Consider the following 27,391-nt stretch of genomic DNA (forward strand, 5'->3'; position numbering starts at 1 on the left):
TACCGTGGGAAAAAAATGCCGAGGACATGACCTCGGTGTCCTCAATGGTAGTTACGGCCCTGCCTCCAGGGTATACTTTTATACATATACATACAGCATCCCTAATATATGTTTAAATATCACCTTGGACAGACACTGTTTGTAGACATCAACAAGATTTTGACAGAAAGCTGCTTGGGCATTGGTGCAATAGAAAAGCATTCACCCTATTATCTGGAAATTGTGAGTTCAAATACTGATATTGTCAAAAGTCAGGAAGGGAGGGGTGTCAAGCAACAAGTGTCTGTGAGCTCATATGTAGGGGAGTGTTATGCTACATGAGCAGCAGTTCAAATAGATGCTGGCTTTAGAGGAAGCCTTAGAGGAGTCTTTATTATTCTGCCCACTTTGTGCTTTGCACCAGTTCCACTGGAAGCAAACCAGCCACAGAGAATTTTAGCTTCTAGCAGAAAAAAAACAGCACAGAAAACCAAATGGGTCCAGGCATGTAATATTACACTTTTTAAAATTACATTTTAATTATTGTTAGAAGTGTATAAGGGTTGGGTTGGGATAGGCGTCCTCCACCCTGAAACTCCAGTCCAGGTGGTGGCGGTAACGCGTCCAGTAGCTGCTTCTCCAACCGCTAGAAAACACTGGAGAAGGAAAAAAAAAAAACCGTTGCTCGCCTGAATAGCTTTAGCCCCTCGATTTATAAAAATAAAAGCACGTTATTGTGTTTGGCTCTGAAGATTTAAAACCCTGAGGTAAGTTAAACTGAAGGTGTGTGGTCGAATTCCAATACATCTCCACTTTACTGTTTTAGTGAACTCCGTTCAGTCTGAAATAATGCCGTGTGCACTCTCGGTAGTGCACTCCTTATCCACTCAGGAGAGATCTGTAGTTTGGCTAACCTGTTTAGTTGTGTATTGAAAGTATTTAAATAATCTTCACTTAAAGTTAATTTCCATCACTATTATTATTATTTGCTAATTGCGACTTCCTTGCAATTCCAACTTTTATTTCTCGACTTAATTTCTTACAGACTTTTTTCCCCCTCGTTTTTATTTTTTTTTTTTTTATATAAGCCAATCAGGCAGCATCATCCCCTCTGCAGGATGTTAAGCCGGAAACTTTACACATTGAAAATGGATGAAATCATAGCGGACTATTTTAGGCATGTTTTCCCAAACCTGGAGATCTCGTTACTGGAAGAATCGTATGGTGTTGAGCTCTATTGGCCCTTTTCCACTACCCTTTTTCAGCTCACTTCAGCCCGACACGGCTCGCGTTTCGACTACCAAAAACCAGCACGGCTCAGCTCGCTTCAGCCCTGCTTAGCCCCTAAAACTCGCACTGTTTTGGGGTAGGGCTGAAGCGAGCCGAGTGAGGTTGGGGGCGTGAGCAGACACTCCCCTGTGCACTGATTGGTGAGGAGGAGTGTCCTTACACGCCCCGCGAGCGCGCTGGGATCTGTAAACACCGCAAACCCGGAAGAAGGAGAATTACGAGAATTTCTGAAGCCTTATGCGCCTCGCCTCATCTATACGCTCTTGCCAGTATCTGTCCGCGTTGTCGGTGACAACAAGCCACAGCACCAAGACCAGCAACACTAACGACTCCATGTTTATTGTTTACTATCCGGGTCATGAGACTACCGCTTAAAAGCTCACTGATGTCACTGTTTGCGCTGCTTAACGACATCACCTGACGTCCACCCACTTTCGCTAACTCCACCCAATGTGTCCACCCACTTCCAGCCAGCACGGTTCAGCGTGGTTGTAGTCGAAATGCAACTCCAACAGCCCCGCTCAGCTCGACTCAGCACGGCACGGCTCAGCCCGACTCAGCCGCGTTTGTAGTGGAAAAGCGGCATAAGCCTCTGATCCCTGAAGAGAGAGGGAGAACTGTGTCTAATGCCGCTTTTCCACTACCAACGCGGCTGAGTTGGGCTGAGCCGTGCCGTGCTGAGTCGAGCTGAGCGGGGCTGTTGGAGTTGCATTTCGACTACAACCGCGCTGAACCGTGCTGGCTGGAAGTGGGTGGACACATTGGGTGGAGTTAGCGAAAGTGGGTGGACGTCACGTGATGTCGTTAGGCGGCGCAAACAGTGATATCAGTGAGCTTTTAAGCGGTAGTCTCACGACCCGGATAGTAAACAATAAACATGGAGGACATGGAGTCGTTAGTGTTGCTGGTCTTGGTGCTGTGGCTTGTCACCGACAACAGATACTGGCAAGAGCGTATCGATGAGGCGAGGTGCATAAGGCTTCAGAAATTCTCGTAATTCGTAATTCTTCTTCTTCCGGGTTTATGGTGTTTACAGATCACAGCGTGCTCGTGGGGCGTGTGAGGACACTCCTCCTCACCAACCAGTGCACAGGGGAGTGTCTGCTCACGCCCCTAGCCCCACTCGGCTCGGTTTGGCTCACTTCAGCCCCACTCCAAAACCGTGCAAGTTTTGGGTGCTGAGCAGGGCTGAAGCAAGCTGAGTCGTGCTGTTCTGAGGTAGTCGAAACGTGAGCCGTGTCGGGCTGAAGTGAGCTGAAAAAGGGTAGTGGAAAAGGGCCATACCAGTTAGCTCTGGCAGCAATGAAACCTGTTACTTTAATGGCCCTTTTCCACTACCCTTTTTCAGCTCACTTCAGCCCGACACGGCTCACGTTTCGACTACCTCAGAACAGCACGACTCAGCTCGCTTCAGCCCTGCTCAGCCCCCAAAACTCGCACGGTTTTGGAGTGGGGCTGAAGCGAGCCAAACCGAGCCGAGTGGGGCTAGGGGCGTGAGGAGACACTCCCCTGTGCACTGATTGGTGAGGAGGAGTGTCCTCATATGCCCACACACGCCCCGCGAGCACGCTGGGATCTGTAAACCCGGAAGAAGAATAATTACGAATTACGAGACTTTCTGAAGCCTTATGCGCCACGCTTCATCTATACGCTCTTGCCAGTATCTGTTGGCGTTGTCGGTGACAACAAGCCACAGCACCAAGACCAGCAACACTAACGACTCCATGTCCTCCATGTTTATTGTTTACTATCCGGGTCGTGAGACTACCGCTTAAAAGATCACTGATGTCACTGTTTGCGCCGCTTAACGACATCACGTGACATCCACCCACTTTCGCTAACTCCACCCAATGTGTCCACCCACTTCCAGCCAGCACGGTTCAGTGCGGTTGTAGTCTAAATGCAACTCCAACAGCCCCACTCAGCTCGACTCAGCCCAACTCAGCCGTGTTGGTAGTGGAAAAGCGGCAAAACTCAAAGCTAAAGGCCCAACTCACAAAGCTCTGCGTCCTGTTTTTGCTCTGGTTTTATTCTTAAAGTTGTGACCAGAAGTGATTTGTATCTCCACTGCCTTGATACTTCTATCAGGATGTTGGTGTGCTCGCTGCTATTCTTCATCCGCCATGCTGTCTTCTGTTCACAAAAAAAGTTACGCCTCAAAGAAGTGTAGGTTGTTCACTGAGGGTCATCCTAATCGTGTCATAACTGATCATGATTTAGCTGAGTTCATGTGGAGAAAGAAAGATTGGAAAGCATTGTTATTACCTCTATCAAGGAGGTTGTGTTTTTGGTGCAGGTTTTTTGTCCAATAAATTGACTTGATTTGTAGAATGCTTTCAACAATAGCCATTGTTGCAAACAGGTTTGACAGAAAAATACAGATTTTAAATATATTACTTAATAAATGTATCCTTGATGAGCAAGTCTGAGGTGACAGTGGCAAGGAAAAACTCCTTGAGATGACCTCGAAAGGGAAACCATCTTTATTTGGATGATGACCGATTGCATTATTATAAATAACTCCCTTCTTTAAGTGTGTCCGATATGGTCAAAAAATGCAATTGTATAACCAGGAAACTCATTAGAGTTTTAACATGAAGTTTATTTTGTTGATGTTATCAACTGTTCATTGATGGAGACTTGAGTGCAAAACGGGTCATGATAACTGCAGTCCTAAATTATATATTTAGATTGTCCATATGGGGCCATCTTCCACAGGAGAGAAGTAACGAGAACCTCAGCTAGAAGTTAGCCTGGGAAATCCCATGCTGCTTTGCACAATCGTTCCGATCTGAAAAGACAGCATGGAAACTATGGTCTAAAGCAGGGGTCTTCAATCCTATCCGCAAAGGGCCGGTGTAGCTGCAGGGTTTCATTACAGCCAAATTGGAGGCTCACTTGATTGTTGACTGGAGACGAGGGTGAAATGATTAAACAAGTGAAATCAGGTGTAGCTCCTGCTTGGTTGGAATGAAAGCCTGCAGCCACACTGGCCCTTTGTGGATAGGATTGAAGACCCCTGGTCTAAAGGCTCGCCTGAGTTAGGGAGGCAGTCAGAGAGTGGGGAGGGGTGGAAAGACGGTGACGCGTACTACTCGACAAACGGAAGCTTGTAGTTTATTTGGGACTGTTTACAGATCACATTTAACATGGCGGCGAGCAATACTAACCAAACCAGCTTTCTCTTATATTTGTCTTGCACAAACGGCAGTAATCGTTCGGTGCCATTGTTTTCCTATTTTTGTTTTGCCTTCTCTTTCTCTTTCCTTCTCTTCTTCGCCTCTTCGTCTTCTTCGTCGCTCTAACCACGTCACCGGGTACAACTGCCATGATGGGCCATGGGCTACGTATACGCCAAATGATAGACATTCGCAATAGAGATGTCCCGATCCAGGTTTTTGCACTTCCGATCCGATACCGATACTGGCCGATACGATACCGGCCTATCCGAGCATGTATTAAAGTTCAAAGTTATTTACCTTCCTTACCTAGTTGTCAGACTCATGTTGAAAAGGGTTTTAGTACTCTTGAGAACAGCTAGCCAGCTGAATTAGGTGAGTTTGAATAATACACAATGGTTGATAACAAGAAACTGACCTGTTTATTCAGGGATAAACACAAAATAGACAGCATTATAAATAAAAAAACAGAAATGGCATCAGTGGTCAGTAAAAAGTGCAAATAAGACTGTAAACTGTATCAAAAAAGCAAAGCACATAAACAACCTTATCTGTATCTATAATATAGTCTATTAACTCAGCATCAGTACTCTTCTCTTGAACAAGTGTAAACCAAGGCTTTAAAAATCAGTGCAAATAATACTGTAAACTATTTAAAAACAAAAATGCCTTCTACTCCCCAATCTCCTCCACACTTTGTTGCTCCATTTTCATCTACACACTCCCTTCAACTGTTTGCCCTGACTGCAGTCCGAGCATGCTGGGGACTTAAGCATTTCAAGATGCTCAGGTGTCAGCCTGCTCCTGTGTTCATCAATGATGAGTGAGACTGTGCTAAAAAGCCTCTCACTCTCAACGCTGGTGCAAGGAGCACTGAGGAACTTGGCTGCTGTTGCTGCCAGGGTGGGTAGTCGAGCCTGATTGTCTCTCCAGTAGTGAAAAGGATTGCTTTTGCGCCCAAGTGGAGGCTCACTGAGGTAGCTCTCCAACTGAAACAGTGCCCCTGGGGTGATCTGCTGCTCCTCAGACGGACCTGCTGTGCAGCTCTCCTCCAGTATCTCGTCAAAGAAGCTGCCCAGGCTGCTGGTTGAGCTTCCAGCCTCCATTCCTGTTGTTTGTCTTGCTGTCTCAGCCTCAGCCACACCTTCTCCAGAGGGCATGGTTTTCAGTTCTTGGTCCATTTTCATCACCTCTACCTTTAGTGCTTCCTTTGCCTGATCCAGGTTGGTAGCATTGGTGAAGAACCTTAACATTTGGATAAAATGTAATAAAGATGTATCTATTATTTTATATTGTTTCAGCCAGTCTCCACATATTACTGTTCAATGACAACAAGTAACACACAAAATAGATCACAAATGATCAGCAAATGATCAACAGTGACCTTAATTTCCTCACCCATCAGATAACTGAAGAAAATTAAGAATAATAACAATAATAATAAATAATGATAAATATAATAATAATAATTACATTATATCTATTATATCTTATATCTAAAAAACAAAAGGCTACTGAAATACTGACAAAGAAATAAATGCCAGCTGTAGAGTAAAATATTTTTAATATTGTACTAAAGCTTATAGCATGCTCAAATAATTATAAAACACTTACTTGTCTTTATAGCGTGGATCTAGCATTGTTGCCACAGCATAGAGGGGTTCCTTTTCCACAAGGTAAAAACGTGTGTGAACCGCATCAAGTAATGTGGCCTTCATGGTTTGAATACCTCGGTGTTCTTCGCTCTCATTCTCCAGAAAGCGTGTCAGCACGTGGACAGATGGGATAACATCGGCTGCTGTGGCGGAAGCTGCACTGACCTCGGCTGTCAGCTCTTGGAAGGGTTTAAGGACTGTCGCCGTTTTCTCTAGCAGCGACCATTGGTTTCCATTTAACGTGGCTGGCAGATTGCTGTTACTATCCGATGCATAGGACTGCAGTGCCCGCTTACAATGCACCAGGCTGTCGATAATCATTTTCGTACTGCTCCATCTGGTCTTTACATCCTGTTGTAAACGCTTCGGTTCAATATTCAACTCGTCCTCAACATCTTCGAGTTCAGCGCAGGCCTTGGGGGAGTGTTTGAAGTGGGTCACTATTTTTCTCCCGTTGGCAATGGCATCGCTTACAGCTCGCTGTGCCAATAGACCTTGTTGGACAACGAGCTGTAAGGTGTGCGCAAAACATCCCAGGCTGGGCACCCCAAGCTGATCCATTGCCCTTTTCATATTGGCCGCGTTATCTCTTAGAATTATGTGGACCCTATTTTTGTCAATCTTCCAAGCTCGTAGCATATGTTCCATGGCATCTGTGATGGCATTCGCTGTGTGTGAGCCTCTAAACTCACGTGCATGTAAAACGGCGCTCTTTGGGGTGAAGTCCGGCCCAATCCAGTGTGCAGTTAAACTTAGTAGAGATAAAGGGCGGTGATCACAGCTCCATATGTCCGTTGTGAAACTAAGAGCATTTGTACTCTCTACTTGTTCGAGATAACATTGCCAAACATCTTTGTGAATCTGGGGGATAGTCTTCTCAAGGATGTAATGACGGCTGGGCATGTTGTACCGTGGTTCCAGGTGTTGGATGGTGCGTCTAAATCCCACTTTACTCACGAGTGATAATGGCTCGTCATCCAGAATGATTTCCTCGGCAATGACCCTTGTTATCCCCTGGGCTTTGGCACTGTTCAGTGCCAGTTTGTCACGCTGAGCAAAAGTTTCTGCTAGTGTTAGTTGTGTAGGACCTTTCTTTTTGTCTGCAGTTTTTTTTAAGATACTCTTTGTGTTCTTTATGGTGGTATTTTGCTAAATGCTTTATTAAGTTGGTTGTATTAAAACTTCTTACAGCTTTACCACCACGCCTGACTTTATTGTGGCATATGTTGCACTCCACCTCTTCGTCTTTGTCGTCCTTTAGGGTAAAATGATCCCACACAGCTGACATCTTTACCGTTAAACTACTGCTAAATTTACATCGCCGTGATAATGTAGAAGATGCCACTGAGGTAAATTGTAAGACGCTAATGCTGGTGCTGAAGGTGTGCTGGAAAATGCGGACCGGATTTTGGGGAAACCAGAGCAAAAAACTGGAATGGATTATCTAAATCGGTGCGCTGGAAAACCCGGAGCGGACTTTTTTTTAAAAATGGATCGGGAGTCTGGATCGGAATTTTTCCGCGCCTGCCGATCCGATCCCGATGCGCATTTTTTGCTGATATCGGCGGCCAATCCGATCCTAATATCGGATCGGGACAACCCTAATTCGCAACGTCCAATAAACGGCCGTTGACAATCGTAAACCACACCTCCCCTACGAGAAATTCAATAGGCGGATTCCAGACCATATTTCACTTGGGCCATTATTAAAAAAATTTCTGTTTCCGGTCCACCTGCCGGGTGAGTGCCGTTTGTGCGGGTGAAATTTTTTTTTTTAACGCCGGTTTTTCGACATATTTTTTTCGGGTTCGTAAATCTAAAATCGAACCTGACATTTCCGCATTCCCATGGCTTTCCACTAAGGGTCATACTAGCCAGCCATGACAAATAAGTAGCCGGGGGGGAGTAAACACAAAATAAACTCCTGTGCACGCAGTTCCCAGGGTTAAATGTATTTTCCACAGGCCATTTATTTATTCACTTTACTCAAATACAAAGTAAAATGGCAGTAAATCTTCTTTCTTTTCTTGCGTATTGCATCATGAGGCGTTCCTGGCTTGTAAATCTCTTATTTTCGGTGCATTACACATTCACGCAGCTGAGTGCGCGTGCACACCGCATGTCGGAGCGCGGATGAGTTACTCTCCCTTGATCAACGGTTCAGTTTGACATTATTGTCAGTCCGTTAGATAAACATTTAATTTTATTAAAATAGAAAATTTAATATTTAGAGCCTGTGGGCTACAAAAATAGTCATTAAAGTAGCCGACTGGACTTAATTGTGTGGCCGGCAGCCGGCGCTTGTGGAAAGCCCTGTCGAATCAGCTCTGCGCATGCGCCGTGCAGCACAAAAAAATGGCAGCCACCATGAAGGAAGGAGATCCGGAGCTTTCAAACATTTGCTGAAGTGTGAAATCGCAAAATGGTATTCTAGCGAACAACAAAATAGTAAAGATTCAGAAAAACAAATCATTCAGTGATCATTTTAATAGTGTAATTTCATCCGAACTAGGCCTAACGGTCGATTTAGAACTACAAAAAGTCCGTGTGTCGGACATTTTAAGTACCTTTGTAAAAGTTTTGCAAATGTTGCAGTCAGCATTTAAAATGCTAACTTAAAGTTTTTGTACAAGTTTCAGTTGATTAAACTGTCATATTGTATTAAATGTGTCTGCTTTTGTAATAAAAAAAAAGTACTGAAAGAAAAAGCAAACACAGCATTGCGATTTCTTATCCATCCATATAGAATAAAAATAAATAAATAAATCCCTCCCTCCCGACTGAAATTTTTTTTGCCCACCCTGTGGACAGGAAACGGATTTTTTTTTTTAAAGGATGGCCTTGTGATATGGTCTGGTGTTAACCAGACTAGCTAGAAGTAGGGCATCTGGATGGATCAGGCACTGTACATATGGGCCATCCTTTCAGGTGCAAAGTGATGAGAACTCCAGCTAGACGTAAGGCATCAGGATGGACCAGGCAGGTCCAAAGAGCAGGAGAGGTCCGCATCAGTGGTATCTCAGAAGTGACATGTAACTCGACAGAGAGAACAGATTGTTAGGTTTGCCCATTGTCACCTAATTGTTAAGAAAACGGTGTATATTGTATTCCGAGTGCAAGCAGGAAGTCTGGCAAGACCAACTATAACTGCAAAGCTAAAAGGGAGAGCCAGAAAGTAACACGGACATGAGGGAGCCCTGGGACATAAAGCAGCAGCCACTACACTGTCAACAAACCTGAATGAATGTGCGAGAGTGGTGGTGATGGGGGGAGACAGCATCCATACATCTCAGTTTACCAAAACAGACCTGCCCGGACCTGCTCGTGGTTTGGGTGGGCATAGACGAGTTCATTTGAGGGGGTTAATGGCAGTACAGACTAGGGCTGCACAATTAATCATAATAAAATCACGATCTCGATTCACACCTCTATGCAATCTCATTTCTAAATGTCAATGATTCTTCTGCAGTTTATTATATCAGCTGCATCAAAACAAGTGCTCCTGCTTTTCCAGAGGGAATCTCAAGCGCCCCCTAATTCTGCATCATCTTTGCTTTCTCCCTCAACCAATGACAATGCAGCTTTTCACCATGTGGTGCAGTGTAGCAGAAAGGTGGTAGTAGAGGAGCAGAGCGAATGAGTGTGAGAGAGAAGCAGAGAAAAGTTTATGGTAAGAGGAAATTTAAAAAAAAAAACTGAAATGAATCCAGAAGAAAACCCAGCTGATAATGGTGCGAACCAAGTGAACAATCCCACTGTGCTCATACCAAAAAAAGGTTCCATTCAGTGGTGTGGAAATATTTTGGATTTAGGCAAGACGATGATAGTCAATCTCAAATACGTTGTAAGCAGTGTTTTGAAATATCAATTTTTTTTCAAAGGGGGAGTACACCCCCTTTGAAAAGTAACATTTTAAACAATATCTCAATGAACACAAACACTTTCCAAAATGTTGACAAGAAAAAGTTTAATATAACATCTGTTTAACTTATTAACCTTACTTTCACATTATAATATAACTTAGATTGCACATTTTTTCAGTTTTACTCAAATTAGGGTGGTGCAAAAATGAGTACACCCCACAACAAAAACTACTACATCTAGTACTTTATATGGCCTCCATGATATTTAATGACGGCACCAAGTCTTCTGCATGGATTGAACAATTTGGCGACATTTTGCAACATCAATCTTTGAAAAACCATTCTTCAACAATGACCTCTTTTCATGACTGGATGCTGGATGGTGCTCAACTTCTCTCTTCAGAATTCCCCAAAGAAAATAAAATAATTTCTTTACACCACAAAGCTGAAGGCTATGAGAAGATCAGCAAAGCTTTACTTATCAGTCAGAATACTGTAGCAAAAGTGGTACAAAAATTTAAGAAAGATGGAACTGCTACCATCTCACATAGACATCCAGGTTGTCCACGGAAGTTAACACCTCGACAGGAGCGTCTTCTGATGAGAAGGTTTGAAGAAAATCGGCATGCAAGTTCACTGCAGTTATCTAAAGAAGTACAAAGCCAAACTGGGGTAACTATTTCCCATGACACAATATGGCGTACACTGCAGAGGAATGGCATACATGGATGCCGTCCATAAAAGAAGCTCTCCTAAAGCCCAGGGACAAAAAATCCTGCCTAGAGTTTGCCAGGGCCCATGCTGACAAATATGAAGACTACTGGGACTCTATACTCTGGAGTGATGAGACCAAGATAAATGTTTTTGGAACTGATGGCTTCAAAACTGTATGGTGTCGCAAAGGTGAGGAATACAAAGAAAAATGCATGGTGCCTACACTGAAACATGGTGGTGACAGTGTCCTTATGTGGGGCTGCATGAGTGCTGCTGGTGTCATTGATGGCATCATGAATTCACAGATGTATTGCTCTATACTGAAAGAGAAGATGCTACCATCACTCCGTGCCCTTGGTCGTCTTGCACTTTTCCAACATGACTAAACACACATCTAAGGCCACTGTTGGATTTCTGAAGAAGAACAGGATGAAAGTGATTTAGTGGCCAAGTATGTCTCCTGATCTGAACCCAATTGAACACCTATGGGGAATTCTGAAGAGACAAGTTGAGCATCACTCTCCATCCCGCATCCAGTCACTAAAAGAAGTCATTGTTAAAGAATGGAAAAAGATTGATGTTGCAAAATGTCGCCAGCTTGTTCATTCCATGCCTAGAAGACTTGGTGCGGTCATTAAAAATCATTGAGGCCATACAAAGTACTAGATGTAATAGTTTTTGTTGTGGGGTGTACTCATTTTTGCACCACCCTAATTTGAGTAAAACTGAAAAAATGTGTAATCTAAGTTTATATTATTAACTGTGGGCGGCACGGTGGTGTAGTGGTTACCATGGTTGCCTCACAGCAAGAAGGTTCTGGGTTCGAACCCAGTGGCCGGCAAGGGCCTTTCTGTGTGGAGTTTGCATTAGGGCTGTGCGATGTCCCCTTAATTGGCATCGACGATGTTTACAGTGCAAACATCGTGATGGACGATGATATCGTGGGCGGGGGGGATTTTAATACCACATTATTAAATATATTATTATTATTATTATTATTATTATTATTATTAAAAGTATTAGATACTCATCCGAGGCTTTGGCACGTAAAGGAAAAAAAAAGCGCTAGGTGATGTGGAATATTTGGCCTTGACAACGGATATGTGGTCCAGCTGCAACATGATGCCCTATATGTCAGCTACCGTACATTATGTGGACCGAGAGTGGGCAATGCAGTCCAAATGCCTGCAGACGAGTTTCATGCCAGAGACACATTCAGCGGACAATTTAGAAGACGCATTGCGCGAGACACTTGCCGAATGGAAAATAGAGGAGAAAAAGATCGCCTGCATAACAACGGGGCGAATATTGTCACAGCCATCAGGCAATTGAAATGGCCGTGGTTAAGTTGTTTTGGGCACAGTTTGAACCTGGCCATAACCAACTCGCTTGCGCAACAGAGGGCCAGTACAGACCGAGCGTTTGGAGTTTGCCGAGCAGTCAACACTGCGTTTGCGCACAGCTGGCTTCGGAGAAATGAGCTGCGCAAAGCGCAGGTGGAAATGAACCTCCCCGAGCACTCACTGATCACGGTAAGATATTAATCTGCTCTAACAATGAAAGACTAGTATTCAAATTATGAGAAGAAACTACACTTAAGCTATTACTCATTGTTTATTTACACCATATCAATTGAAGATGCGTTTCGGCCTTTAGTGCGCACTTGAACGCGCTAATTTTTCCAATTTATTAGTGTTTGAATTATTGCACCAGCTTTTAAAATCATGATTTAATATTGTTTTTTTTTAACTGTCTTTACATTTATCAGAATCACCTTCATTCTTCCATTTGGTTTGACATTATGGCTTAGAGTGGACCATTTTGTGTCTGAAAGTAGGCCTATTTACCAGATTAAAAAGTTATTTGACTTCTGCCGAAGTCTGCGCTTCACTGCCGTTTGATAAGGTGCAATATTTCCCGACTGAAGTCGTTAATAGTGGCTATTTGTTTGAACAACATGACAAATTTTACATTAAAAGTATAGTGTAGGCTAAAAAATGAAGTCGAAATTTATTATTAGTAGCATACTGTATTTGTGTAACCACGTTATGTTCACTAGCACGTCCTTGCACCATAGCCTACGTGAACAAGCGGTAATAGGATATTACTTTATAATGATTTATATAATTATGTATTTATATATATGTTATATAATATATTTATATATTAAACAAAACTAACTAACTAAACTAACAAAAAACTAACTTTTTAGGTTAAATAGGCCCAGATGATACCGTATATGCATGTTTATGACAGGAGGGGGCATGGTATCACGATGGTGGCTCTCCATCGTGATGGATGACCACCATCGTCGATGGACGATGGCATCGTCTATCGGCACAGCCCTAGTTTGCATGTTCTCCCAGTGTCTGCGTGGGTTTCCTCCAGGTGCTCTGGTTTCCCCCACACTCCAAAGACATGCAGTTAGGTTTATGGGACGGCCTTGGGCTGAGGTGCCCTTGAGCCAACTGCTCCCTGGGTGCTGTTAGCATGGCTGCCCACTGCTCTGGGTATGGGTGTGTGCTCATTGCTCACGTGCATGTGTGTGTTCACTGCTTCAGATGGGTTAAATGCAGAGAGGAAATTTTACAAGTGTGTGATGAATAAAGTTGTGCTTTCTTACTTTCACGTCATAAGTTAAACAGATGTTATATTAAACTTTGTCTTGTCAACATTTTGGAAATTGTTTGTGTTCATTGAGATATTGTTTAAAATGTTACTTTTCAAAGGGGGTGTACTCATTTACGCTGAGCACTGTATGCACATACATTATGGCTTGGAAACCACTACAGCTTGCGCCAATTACAGTGGCCCCCTTGTACTGCATGTCTTTGAACTGTGGGGAAAACCGGAGCACCCGGAGGAAACTCGCGCAGACACGGGGACAACATACACAGAGATTCAGATTGTTGGCGCGCCCGCATCTAAGACGCACTATTTCGAATAATGAACGCATTGTCTAGAGGGGCAGGGGCCAATATGGACACGAGCATTTTATACCCTATTTGGAACGTTTCGTGGCGTATCACAGACCCTCCAGGATTTAGTGATGTTGCAGCTTCAGCGCAAATTCAACCAATCCCCGCGAATTCAGGGCGGTGTTGCAATTATATCCAATCACCGCAACTTTCCCGCAAATTTGACCAATCGTTGGCGTCGTCTTGAGATGACGTCGACAAACTACCTTCCGCCTTACTTCCACTGTTGCCAGATTGGGCGTTGTCCCGCCCAGTTGGGGGATTTCAAGTGCATTTTGGCGGGTTTTGAACATATTTTGGGCTGGAAAACGTCAGCAGTATCTGGCAACACTGCTTCCTTCCGTGTTTCCGTTCAAGAGAAGCAGCATGTGCGAGTCAGTGTTTATATAGGCTTAAATTCTGTTACTGAAAGTGTGTTATGTTTACAGTGAAGGACTGTATGCACTTTACATTTTTTTTTTTTTTACTTAATACAAGAAATTAATGGATGCCAACATTTTTGCCAAAATGGTATTTTATTTTCCATTGTTTAGGCAGCTTCAGCATCATACTGTGAGATTCTGTTCAAAATTTTTTTTTTCTTCTATGAAGCCTGAGCCATTTATTTTATTAGTTTATAATTATTGTTTAATTTAGTCTTCAGGAGAGACTGCCTGCACACAGTACTAGTATTAATATATATATATATTTTTTTTTAATGAAAGCTGAGGCATTTATATTATATTTTAAGGTAACTTCATGTTGTGCTGTGAGGTTCTATGCACTTTAACTTTTGAACCAACAGGTGCATTTGGAGAAGTAAAGCCTATTTTTCTGCATTTTTGTAGTCCTGGTAATCTTTTATACTGGTAAAGTTGTTTATAGGACCATTTCTCAGTGTCTGTTTTTTTTAATCAATAGTTTTTCAGTAATAATTTAATATTTAACATATCACTCAATTTTAATCACAAAAAGAGAAAATCGCAACAATTTCTCGCAACTTTCACTTCCTCCCGCAATGTAATCGCAACAAAAACCTAAAAAACACCGCAACTTTCATCGCAATTTTTTGGAAAACCCCCGCAACATCAGACATTTTAGCCCGCAACAATCACAAAAAAGGCCCGTGAAATCCTGGGGGGACTGCTATTACTTGACTTCATGGTCTCAATATTGAAAATCTTGCACAGATATGCAACTTCCAACATAATTATCTGGATATTCAACAGATTTCAGCATCGGATGAATTTGTTTTGACCGCCGCCATTTTGAATATATGTCGGACCCGTTCGTGTATTTATGCCGCCCCGTTTGTAGCGTCCCAAGCGAGTAAAACCTGATCCAAGTCTTTCGCTAGGTGGCGTCTTACGGTCTATGTACGAATATTCGAAAGAGACAAGAAAACATGGATAAGAAAAAAAGAAAAATACATCTATTTTGTCATTCTTTGGCAGAGAGTACATTCACCTGAAAAAACTGATACCCCTGATACCCAAGATAATTAGTCATACTAGATTTACAACAACAACTACTGCAACATCAACCACTACTACTACTACTGCCACTACCACTGGTGACTACTACTACTATTACTACTACTACGACTACTACTATAGACCTACACCAAACTGAAAACAAGTTAATAAAATAAATTATAATTTACAAGGAGGAGATAATATAGATGTAATGTATAGTGGCCTGTGGTTGAATTCCAAAATATTGCCACTGATTAAACAATATCTCAATATATTTGGTTGAAGCACTGATTTTTGTCATCTGCATAGGAAGGCATTTGGATTGTCCTGGGGGCCCATCTTCACCAGCTGGACGGGCACGCTGGCTGCAGGGACGATAGCTGGAGCACCCGCAGACTGTTTCCAGCTCCGTATCACCTACGGGTCCTTGCCTAGGCTTTGAGCAGAGCCTGGAAGCACCAGCCCTGATCGACTGTCAGCGCAACGAGGGCGTGCTGCTGGTGCTGGAGGTTTTTGGTGAGCATTTGGAAGAGCTCTTTAAAGAAAAAGAAGAAGCCTTTATTTGTCACATGCACACTCAAGCACAGTGAAATTCATCCTCTGCATTTAACCCATCTGAAGCAGTGAACATGCCCACGCGCACACACACCCAGAGCAGTGGGCAGCCATACTACAGCGCCCAGGGATCAGTTTGTCAGGAGTGGCGAGCTGAGGTGAAGTGAGGACCCAAGAGCAGACTCAGAAAATAGGCAGTGTAAAGAGAACTTCTTTAATGAAGTAGATGGCAGAAAGGCAAAAGGTACAGTAGGGCTCAGGCAAAAATCGGTAATCAGAAAACAGGCCAGGAGGTTAAAAACACAGAGGAGCAGGTAGACACGATCAGGGACAAAAAACAGGACAGAAAAATCTTCACAAAAACTGATGAACACACGGACAAGGGAAATCCAGGTAGAGGTTGCAAAAGGCACAATTCAAAATAACAGGCAGGCAAAAAACAGGGACCAAAAAATGGACAGAAAAACTTGACAAAAAACAAGGAGAAATTCAGGCAGGGGGACTCAAGAGACCCAATACCAATGAGTTGTAGTGAGGTGAGGAAAGTCTACTAGAGACAGTCTGGCAAATGGAGTAGCTCTAAACAGTTCTTAAAAAGCCCTGGCTGATGGGAGAGGAGTGGTAGCAGGTGTGGGAGTGCCGCTTCAGGAAATGGCCTTCAGCAAGGCAGGACTGAATTTCTGTCCTGGAGCCGGCATGGAAGTCCCACAATCTAAGGCATGGGTGGACTGGGCCGGACTGTGACACAGTTAGGGGTTAGGTAGCTTGCTCAAGGGCACTTCAGCCCAAGGCTGCCCCATGTTAACCGAATTGCATGTCTGGTTTGGATCCCATGGTGATGTACATTCCTCAGTCCTGGGTTTCGGCACCAGAGTAACAACTTTTTAACTTTGGTAAAAACAGAGGAATGGGAAGCAGAGTTCAGAACAGGTTAGTTATTTTATTTTCATGCACTTTTCAGTGACAAACACACAGGCAATGGTGTCACAACTCTCTCATTCCTGACTGTCTGAAAGACACACCCAGAGACAGGTTAATAGACAGCCAGTAATTTGACACAGGTGCACCTCATCACGTTACCTGCTGGTTCAACCTGCCTCCTCACCTTTCACAGCCGACGCTCAATCACAATTGATAATTGCAGCATCCCAACAATTATGGAAAGCGTATATTTCATTGAAAATGGTACAAAGACAGCATATCAAATGTTGATATTGAGATTTTATTTATTTATAAAAATATCTGCTCATTTTGAGTTTGATGTCAGCATCACATATGTAAAAAAAAATTAACATCTTACAATATTGTTTGAAAGTCTAGAATAAGATTTTATTTTACAAAAAATAACATTTTCAGATATTGTTTTAACAATAAAAAGCTGTAAAAAATGATGGCATGCAAATAGCGGTGTTCTCGGGGTTGTTGAGACATGGAGAGCTGGGAATACCATCTTGCCAACAGTTCAGGTAGGAGTCCTTTGAGAGTAAATGCTTTTGGCTTTCGCAACATTCTGTTGTGTGGTTGGTGTTTTTTTTTTTTTTTTTTTCTTTTTTCCCTAAACTGTTCTTCCGTGTCAGGACTCTTTGGGGGGGGGGGAAAGAAGGTTTATTCCAACATGTAGCTAACGTTAGGCCACAAATCTGCACCATCACTCCAATCATTTCGAAGAATTTTGTATGGATCATAACCACTAATAAACTCTAATTTCTCCGTATATCTATCCTTTGCTTCTTTCTGACGAAGATTATCTAAGTAATACAGTAGTACAGCTTTTTTTTTTTTTTAGCTGTAGTTTTCTCAGGCAATAGACACCGGACATGTTCGCTTGGCTTCAGTATGTGAACAGTATGTAAGCAAAGTTTGCTTGTCCCCCAGGCATAGCCTAGCTACAGTTGCTAAGGTAAATGTGATGTCAGTGCAAGGGTGCTTGCCCGTGCACTGAAGTGTCATGGTACCAGTGCAACAGCAAACTGCTTGAGGGCGTTTGTTGTGGTTGGGGATTTCCCTGGGGTATTTCTGGTCTGCCGGAGTGCATCATGGCAGCAAACCAGTCCAAAACACTGATTTCCCTTCAACATATGGCCCAAACATCACAAGGTAGAAATCTGACGTGATTTTTTAGCAAGTGTTGGAGTAAAAAAATAGCGTGTTGGCAAATTTAGAGTGTGTGGGCATGAAATTAAAGCGCATCAGCCCTGAAACACAAAAGTGCTCTGGGAAGAACACTGCCACTGTGTTGCGTCATGTCTACTTTTAACAACACTCTCTGTAAACATTTGGGAAGATCTGATTGTTCTCATGAAGAGCAACTTAGCTAGTTATAAATGAGTCTGGTTTCTCGTGGTACAGCTGTTGGAGCAACTGCTTCGTTGATGCTCTGTTTTTATTTTATTTTAACTTGCATTTGTGGATGCAGTAATGCAGTGTTTTCACAGACGATGTTTTTTTCTGAAGTGTTCCTGAGCTCATACAGTGATTTACACAACAGACACATTTCTGCTTTTAATACAGTGTCGCCTGAAGATTACAGACATCCAATGTCAGTTTTCAGCCTTGTCTCTTGCATACAGAGATCTCCAGATTCTCTGAATCTTTTAATGATATTATGTACCATAGATGATGTGATCCCCAAATTCTTTGCAGTTTTACATTGAGGAACGTTATTCTTAAATTGTTGCACTGTTTGACCAGTCTTTCACAGAGCGGTGAACCCTGCCCCATCTTTACTTCTGAGAGACTCCGCCTCTCTGGGATGCTCTCTTAATACCCAATCATGTTACTGACCTGTTGCCAATTAACCAAATTGTTTTATTTATTTTTAAAAAATCTCCTTCTCACCCCCGGCGGGGGTGGGGGGTGGTGGTATCCATGTCATCCTCAAGCTCGGGTCCTCTACCAGAGGCCTGGGAGTTTGAGGGTTCTGCGCAGTATCTTCGATGTTCCTAGTACTGCGCTCTTCTGGACTGAGGCTTCAGATGTTGTTCCTGGGATTTGCTGGAGCCACTCTCCCAGTTTGGGGGTTACTGCCCCAAGTGCCCCCACTACCACGGGGACCACGCAACCCTTGACCTTCCACATCCGTTCCAGCTGCTCTTTCAACCCTTGATACTTCTCAAGTTTCTCATGTTCCTTCTTCCTGATGTTGGCGTCAGCTGGGATCGCCACATCTATCACCACCACCCTCTTCTGCTCTTTGTCCACCACCACTATGTCTGGTTGGTTAGCCAGGATCTCTTTGTCAGTCTGGAAGCTGAAGTCCCACAGAACCTTGGCCCTGTTGTTCTCAGCCACCTTCTGTGGTATGGCCCATTGGGACTTGGGTACTTCTATTCCATACTGGTTGCAGATGTTCCTGTATACTATCCCAGCCACTTGGTTGTGCCTCTCCATGTACACTGATCCAGCTAGCATCTTACACCCTGCTACTATGTGCTGGACTGTTTCAGGGGCTTCTTTGCACAGTCTGCATCTTGGGTCTGATCTACTCTGGTAGATCCTGGCCTCTATGGCTCTTGTGCTTATGGCCTGTTCTTGTGCTGCCATGATTAGTGCCTCTGTGCTGTCTGTCAGTCCTGCATTATCCAGCCACTGGTAGGATTTCTTGATATCAGCCACTTCCTCTATCTGACAGTGGTACATGCCATGTAGGGGTTTGTCCCTCCAGGTTGTCTGTTCCTCCTCCTCCTCTGCGCTCTCATCAGGGTTCTGCTGCCTGAGACATTCACTTAGCAGTTCATCCTTTGGGGCCATCTTTCTGATGTATTCTCGGATTTTCGATGTTTCATCCTGGACCATGGTCTTGACGCTCACTAGCCCTCGGCCTCCCTCTTTCCGCTTAGTGTATAGTCTCAGGGTGCTGGACTTGGGGTGGAACCCTCCATGCATGGTGAGGAGCTTTCTAGTCTTGATATCTGTGGCTTCTATCTTCTCCTTTGGCCAGTTTATGATACCAGCGGGGTATCTGATGACTGGTAGTGCATACATGTTGATGGCTCGGACCTTGTTCTTACCATTCAGCTGACTTTTCAGGACCTGCCTTACTCTCTGGAGGTATTTGGCTGTGGTTGACTTCCTTGTGGCCTCTTCGTGGTTTCCATTAGCCTGTGGGATGCCAAGGTACTTGTAGCTGTCTTGGATATCACCTATGTTGCCCTCTGGTAGGTCAATCCCCTCAGTCAGGATCATCTTGCCTCTCTTTGAGACCATCCGGCCACACTTGTCCAATCCGAATGACATCCCTATGTCATCGCTGTAGATCCGGGTGGTGTAGATCAGCGAGTCTATTTCTCGCTCGTTCCTGGCATACAGCTTGATGTCATCCATGTAGAGCAGGTGGCTGATTGTTGCCCCACTACGGAATCGGTACCCGTAGCCGCTCTTCGTGATGATCCGACTGAGGGGGTTCAGGCCTATGCAGAACAGCAGTGGTGATAGCGCATCTCCTTGGTATATGCCGCACTTTGATGTTGACTTGGGCAATGGGTTTTGAGTTGGCCAATTGAGTTCTGGATGAAGGTCCTTAGGTTCCTGTTGATCTTATACAGTTCCAGACATTCCAGTATCCATGTGTGTGGCATTGAGTCGTAGGCTTTCTTGTAGTCAATCCAGGCAGTGCACAGGTTGGTCTGTCTCTTCTTACAGTCTCGGGCGACTGTTCTATCGACCAGTAGCTGGTGCTTGGCTCCTCTGGTGTTACTGCCAGTCCCTTTCTGTGCCTCGCTCATGTATTGAGCCACATGCTTACTCATTTTTGCCACAATGATGCCTGACAGGGCCTTCCATGTTGTGCAGAGACAGGTAATTGGCTGGTAGTTGGATGGGATGGGTCCCTTCTGGGGGTCCTTCATGATTAGGACTGTCCTGCCTTGGGTTAGCCATTCTGGGTGGGTCTCATCCCTCAGCAGCTGGTTCATCTGTGCTGCTAGGCGTTCATGGAGTGCAGTTAGCTTCTTCAGCCAGTACGTATGGATCATATCGGGGCCTGGTGCTGTCCAGCTCTTCATCTTTGACACTCTTTCTTGGACGTCTGCCATTGAGATGGTTACTGGTTCTTGTTCTGGGAGGTTGCTGTGGTCAGCTCATCTACTATCACAACTAGAGATTAATGAAAAAAAAATTATATTTATATATATAATTTTTAAAAAATTTTTTTTTTTAAGCATTACACAACTTTTTCATTCTTTTGTTGCCCCGTCCCAACGTTTCTGAAATGTGTTGCTGACATCAAATTCAAAACCAACATATATTTTTCAAAAAACAGTTTCTCTGTTTCAACATTTGATATGTTGTCTTTGTACTATTTTCAATGAAATACAGGGTTTCCATGATTTGCAAATCTTCACATTGTTTGTTTTTATTTATGTTTTACACAGCATCACAAGTTTTTTTTTTTTTTTTTTTTTTTTTTTGGAACTGGGGTTTTAATTAGCTGAATTGACTAGGTAGACTTTTTTTGGCTACATATGTTAGTATAAAGAACTTCAAACATATTCAAAAGTTGGTTAAGTTTTTGTATGATGTCTGGATTATCATTATAAATAACTGTGATGCCTTGTCTACCAGTTAGATGAGGCTAATGCATATAGCTGAGGATGAAGCATATACAGTTAGGTCCATATATATTTGGACACTGACACAAATTTTGTTTTTTTACCTGTTTACTGAAACATATTCAAGTTATAGTTATATAATGGACATGGACATAAAGTCCAGACTTTCAGCTTTCATTTGAGGGTATCCACATTAAAATTGGATGAAGGGTTTAGGAGTTTCAGCTCCTTAACCTGTGCCACCCCATTTTTAAAGGGACCAAAAGTAATTGGACAATTGACTCAAAGGCTATTTCATGGGCAGGTGTGGGCAATTCCTTCGTTATGTCATTCTCAGTTAAGCAGATAAAAGGCCTGGTGTTGATTTGAGGTGTGGTGCTTGCATTTGGAAGATTTTGCTGTGAAGAAAACATGCGGTCAAAGGAGCTCTCCATGCAGGTGAAACAAGCCATCCTTAAGCTGCAAAAACAGAAAAAAACCATCTGAGAAATTGCTACAATATTAGGAGTGGCAAAATCTACAGTTTGGTACATCCTGAGAAAGAAAGAAAGCACTGGTGAACTCATCAATGCAAAAAGACCTGGACGCCCACAGAAGACAACAGTGGTGGATGATCGCAGAATAATTTCCATGGTGAAGAGAAACCCCTTCACAACAGCCCACCAAGTGAACAACACTCTCCAGGAGGTAGGCGTATCAATATCCAAATCTACCATAAAGAGAAGACTGCATGAAAGTAAATACAGAGGGTTCACTGCACGGTGCAAGCCACTCATAAGCCTCAAGAATAAAAAGGCTAGATTGGACTTTGCTAAAAAACATCTAAAAAAGCCAGCACAGTTCTGGAAGAACTTTTTTTGGACAGATGAAACCAAGATCAACCTCTACCAGAAAGATAGCAAGAAAAAAGTATGGTGAAGGCGTGGTACAGCTCATGATTCAAAGCATACCACATCATCTGTAAAACACGGCGGAGGCAGTGTGATGGCTTGGGCATGCATGGCTGCCAGTGGCACTGGGTCACTAGTGTTTATTGATGATGTGACACAGGATTTACAATTATTTAATTTGTCCAATTACTTTTGAGCCCCTGAAATGAAGGGATTGTGTTTAAAAAATACTTTAGTTCCTCACATTTTTATTCAATCATTTTGTTCAACCCACTGAATTAAAGCTGAAAGTCTGAACTTCAACTGCATCTGAATTGTTTTGTTCAAAATTCATTGTGGTAATGTACAGAACCAAAATTAGAAAAATGTTGTCTCTGTCCAAATATTTATGGACCTAACTGTAGCTTCATTTAAATGCGACATACTCGTTTGGTTTGATCCACATTTCCGTTTAACATAGTACATTAAACTCCTGATCCGTAATAATTCCATGAACAATAAGTCTCATGCAGCAGTACTACACTGATAATAGTGTTATAGTTAAATTATTACTTGTATGGTGGTAATTAAGGACAATTAAGTACATTGTTCTCCATGGGCCCTTTTAAAGTGGCGCACCGCCACGTTATAATTCTGGCCCGCCACCCTTCCCATGGCCAAAAAAAAAAACCTAACTTCATCATTATACACCAAATAAATCATAAAGTATTCGCTTTATTATAATTTTGTAACTATTTAACACGCAGAAGACCATTAATCTTTACCCCTTAAAGCAGTTGCTACAGCCACCCTTGTGTATGTATATACTGTTCACCCTGAGAACATATTTACAAGAAAAAAAAGTCTAAAGACAAGGTTTTAGACAAGTCATCATATGTCGTCATTATGGGATATACATGGGGTTGTCATATGTCGTCATTTAGGGATATACACGGGGTCGTCATATGTCGTCATTAAGGGGTAAAGAGTTAAACAAATGCATGCGGGGCTACCTGAAGTGGCCACGTGATTGCAGTAGAAAAACATCCAGCCGACTGCATACAGATATACGATGGCATTCTACAGTTCATACATGAAAATCCCTCAACTTTCGGCGAAATTCGCCGTTTTGAAACCAAAATTGGTGACTTACGTGAATCGTGTAGATCCGATGAGAAAAAAATTGGGGGGGGGGTTGATATTGACCCAAAGGGCAAGGAGGTCGCTTCGCACCCATAGACAGTTCGTGCCGGTTTGCGCCTCCTCCTCCTCCTGCTTTGATATTGATGCCATAGCGACGAGTACATCTCGCTGCGAAGGGCAAGCAGCATCATTTCGCGCCTCTTCTCTTGCTGACCAGAGCGTGCACACATCAGAGTGCAGACCAGACCACCGGAAGCTGGATTGAGTAATCGGACTGAATTTCCTACTTTTTTCAAACTTTTCTGATTGCTATCAAAACAAGCAAAACTTCCGGCTTGATTACGTCAGCATTCGAAAGAGGGCGCGCGCGTCTTTTGACAATCCCTGTGTCCGAAATTGCTCGCTACTTACTATATAGGGCACTGTATAGTGGAGACGCCATCAGGGATTAAAGTATTCCGGCCCCCTGCCGGATTTCCAGTGTGCAGCGCTTGACTGCGGGCAAAAAAATATATATATATATATATATATATATATATATATATATATATATATATATATATATATATATATATATATGAATGAGTGATTCCACGCTTATGGGTACTGAAATGGGGACATGAACTTATTTTTAAAAATTCACCTAAAACCATTTCTTTTTTTTACCATCAGGTCACAAAACATGTAATCTTTAATGAATGATATGTTAAAAGATAACTTTAATTTTCTGAGATGTAATAAAAACATATTTATATGCCAAAGTCAGAACGTAACAGAAGTGTTGTGGACATGTATATTCTCAATTTTAACAATGTAGAATTACTTTTTGAAACATAGGAAGGTGATGTTTTAGCAAATATTTAGCAAATAAACATGTGTAGTAGAATAAACATACACATTCTTTCAATAAGATTAACATGGTATATAGCTAGATTGTAATTAATTTGTAACAGACGCGAGATGGACAATCGTAACAGAAGTAATGTAACAGACATCATTTTGGAACTCATAGGCTTGACTTTGGCATATATCTTTTAACATATCATTCATTAAAGATTACATGTTTTGTGATCTGATGGTAAAAAAAGAAATGGTTTTAGGTGAATAAGTTCATGTCCCCATTTCAGTACCCATAAGCGTGGAATCACTCATATATATTATTATTATTATTATTATTATTATTATGAGGAAAAAAACGTTCGATAACCCCATGGCTTTCGAGTGTGTTTGTTCTCTGCCAATGATAGGAAAGAAGCGCAACTCTCCAGTTCTGAAACTAACAGTATTAGCCAATCAGAAGTAAAACGGGGCGGGTCTTAACACAACGTGCCTCAAGCAACTTCAGAGTATAGAGGGTGGCATTTCACGGAGTGGGGACGATGCAGTATATGAAGCCAGGGGAAAATACCCTTGCCATAGATAAAGGTCTGAAGAATAAATGGCGCTGGGCATGGCTGGAGGAGATTGGACGAGATGGCAAGCCATTTAGCAGTTGGTGTAGGAAGTTGAGGGAGCCAGGCGCTTGCTTCTGCATGCTGTGCTCCAAGAAGCTCATATATGCATCCAGCGGCAAAAAGGTTCTTCCTAGGCACGAGTCAGACCCTGCTCACAGAGCAGCTGTTCGCGCTGTCCCACACACGACGCGCTTACCAGGAGCAACAACAACATCTGATGTACCGGCATCCATAACTGACCGTGTGTGTGACTTGAAAATATGGGTGTGCGCATTTCTCGCAGAACACGACCTCTCCTTCACGCTCGCGCAACCCCTGGTCGATCTGTATAAAAAAAAAAAAATAGCGGAAGACAAAATTGCATTAAGTAAAATGTCCATTTCAAATCAGCTCGCCAGCTATTTTAACACTCATGGGGATAACACCTGAGTTCAAACGGCAAATTTCCACCAAACTAAAAAACAGCATGTTCTCCCTGAACGTCGATGAAGCCACCAATAACAACATGGACAAAGTCCTCAATGTCCTTGTTCGTTTTTTTGATGATGAGGAAAATGCCGTTAAAACGCAACACCTCGCCAGTCGAAAAATGAACATAGCCAATGCTGCAGCACTTGCCCAGGAATTAAAGGATGTGCTGCAGTCCTATGGTTTAGGGCTGCAGCAGGTGACCAGTATTTTACTGGACAATTGTGCATTAAAATGTAATGTACCCTAAATTAAATGGTTACAAAGATTTTATTTTTTCAATGCTAGACTGAATTTCACATACCCTTGTAACAGTTCAGCTTGTAATTGTAGGTCAATTTGTAACCTGTTAAGGACAAAGCTTAGCAGCAAAACTTGATATCAAAAGAAATCCTAGATGCTACTTGTAGCATATTTTGGTGAGGTGCACTTTTGCCATCTACTGGCCGTTTTTGGTATTGCATTTCCAAAAGTCAAACTTAAGGCCCTTTTCCGCTACCCTTTTTCAGCTCACTTCAGCCCGACATGGCTCGCGTTTCGACTACCAAAAACCAGCACGACTCCGCTCGCTTCAGCCCTGCTTAGCCCCTAAAACTCGCACCGTTTTGGAGTGGGGCTGAAGTGAGCCAAGCCGTGCCGAGTGAGGCTGGGGGCGTGAGCAGACACTCCCCTGTGCACTGATTGGTGAGGAGGAGTGTCCTCACATGCCCACACACGCCCCGCGAGCGCGCTGGGATCTGTAAACACCGCAAACCCGGAAGAAGAATAATTACGAATTACGAGAATTTCTGAAGCCTTATGTGCCTCGCCTCATCTATACGCTCTTGCCAGTATCTGTCCGCGTTGTCGGTGACAACAAGCCACAGCACCAAGACCAGCAACACTAAGGACTCCATGTCCTCCATATTTATTGTTTACTATCCGGGTCGTGAGACTACCGCTTAAAAGATCACTGATGTCACTGTTTGCGCTGCTTAACGACATCACCTGACGTCCACCCACTTTCGCTAACTCCACCCAGTGTGTCCACCCACTTCCAGCCAGCACGGTTCAGCGCGGTTGTAGTCGAAATGCAACTCCAACAGCCCCGCTCAGCCCGACTCAGCACGGCACGGCTCAGCCCGACTCAGCCGCGTTTGTAGTGGAAAAGCGGCATCAGTCTACAATCATTCATGCAATCTTTTTGACCCTGTGAATGTGTTCATGTCGCATATTACGACCCCTGCAAAAACATAATATATATATATATATATATATATATATATATATACATACATACAGTGGTGCTTGAAAGTTTGTGAACCCTTTAGAATTTTCTATATTTCTGCATAAATATGACATAAAACATCATCAGATTTTCACACAAGTCCTAAAAGTAGATAAAGAGAACCCAGTTAAACAAATGAGACAAAAATATTATACTTGGTCATTTATTTACTGAGGAAAATGATCCAATATTACATATCTGTGAGTGGCAAAAGTATGTGAACCTTTGCTTTCAGTATCTGATGTGATCCCCCGTGCAGCAATAACTGCAACTAAACGTTTCCGGTAACTGTTGATCAGTCCTGCACACCGGCTTGGAGGAATTTTAGCCCATTCTTCTGTACACAACAGCTTCAACTCTGGGATGTTGGTGGGTTTCCTCACATGAACTGCTCGCTTCAGGTCCTTCCACAACATTTTGATTGGATTAAGGTCAGGACTTTGACTTGGCCATTCCAAAACATAAACTTTATTCTTCTTTAACCATTCTTTGGTAGAACGACTTGTGTGCTTAGGGTCGTTGTCTTGCTGCATGACCCACCTTCTCTTGAGATTCAGTTCATGGACAGATGTCCTGACATTTTCCTTTAGACTTCGCTGGTATCATTCAGAATTCATTGTTCCATCAATGATGGCAAGCCGTTCTGGCCCAGATGCAGCAAAACAGGCCCAAACCATGACACTACCACCACCATGTTTCACAGATAGGATAAGGTTATTATGCTGGAATGCAGTGTTTTCCTTCCTCCAAACATAATGCTTCTCATTTAAACCAAAATTTCCATGTTGGTCTCATATGTCCACAAAACATCTTTCCAATAGCCTTCTGACTTGTCCACATGACCTTTAGCAAACTGCAGACGAGCAGCAATGTTCTTTTTGGAGAGCAGTGGCTTTCTCCTTGCAACCCTGCCATGCACACCATTGTTGTTCAGTGTTCTTCTGATGGTGGACTCATGAACATTAGCATTAGCC

At 43.0% G+C, this 27,391-nt stretch overlaps 1 pseudogene; it reads left to right on the forward strand.

Moving 5' to 3' along the window:
- Nucleotides 1-635: 635 nt before the first annotated feature.
- The window catches only part of LOC132867694 (zinc finger protein ZFP2-like), a 99,042-nt pseudogene continuing 72,286 nt past the window's right edge, over nt 636-27,391 (forward strand).

Source organism: Neoarius graeffei, chromosome 19, assembly GCF_027579695.1.
Source record: "Neoarius graeffei isolate fNeoGra1 chromosome 19, fNeoGra1.pri, whole genome shotgun sequence".
In the NCBI taxonomy this organism is placed as follows: Eukaryota; Metazoa; Chordata; class Actinopteri; order Siluriformes; family Ariidae; genus Neoarius; species Neoarius graeffei.